Here is an 820-nt window from a genome sequence, read left to right as displayed (position 1 = left end):
CTAATACAGGATGGTTCCATAAATGAAAAAGGTTATATATATAGTAAAAATAAGTAGAAAACAAGATTGGGAAAGCAGTTCATAATGTGGCTAATGCCCTTTCTTTTATAAACCGTGTGAAAATTTATCTTGTTTAACCCCCAAAAAAAGGCTAAAAGGGGTTAAAATCAAAGAAAAAAATAAATACAGACAAAAATTGTAATTCAGAATGACATATGACTTATTATGGAGTGCTAGTAAAGAAGTACATCAAAGTACCCATGAAGAAATTATTTAAAAACTTGCACCAGTCACAGGGTTAGAAGCTATTACCATGTCATTGCAGATCTTGCATTACTAATCCAAAATCAATGATGCTTGGGAAATGACTACAATCTTCATCTTATGCCATTCCATATCATTGATAATTCATTATTATAGATAGCTAGTAGCCTGTTGCATAATAAATAAATAAATAAAATATTTTTTTATGAATTCTAGCTATTTAATATCTAACCATAAACTAACAAAAAATTGAAATTACTTATCAATAAGAAAAAAAACCAAAAAAATTTTGACCCTAATATAAAAATTCCCAAAAACTGAAGATCCCATACCTTTGTGGGCTGGGAAAAAAGAAAGGGAGAAGGGTTTTAATTTTGCCAAAAAGGTTTAAAAACGCAGACCCAGAGTTTGGGGGCTCCTACTCGTGGGAGGGCAACAGAATTCTAAGGGGGAAGAAAGGGTTTAAAATAAATCATACAACTTTTCATTCTTTCCTCTAAGCTTAACCTACTCGACCTAGGTGATGTGACTGGCATGTCGTGAAAAAATAAAGCTG

The 820-nt window shown here is 31.7% G+C and overlaps 1 pseudogene; it reads right to left on the bottom strand.

The window, feature by feature from the left end:
* Positions 1-820, bottom strand: part of LOC119593594 — a 4,006-nt pseudogene that overhangs the window by 1,764 nt on the left and 1,422 nt on the right.

The sequence above is a fragment of the Penaeus monodon genome, chromosome 32 (genome assembly GCF_015228065.2).
Source record: "Penaeus monodon isolate SGIC_2016 chromosome 32, NSTDA_Pmon_1, whole genome shotgun sequence".
Taxonomy (NCBI): Eukaryota; Metazoa; Arthropoda; class Malacostraca; order Decapoda; family Penaeidae; genus Penaeus; species Penaeus monodon.
This window is presented reverse-complemented; position numbering and strand designations above follow the sequence as displayed.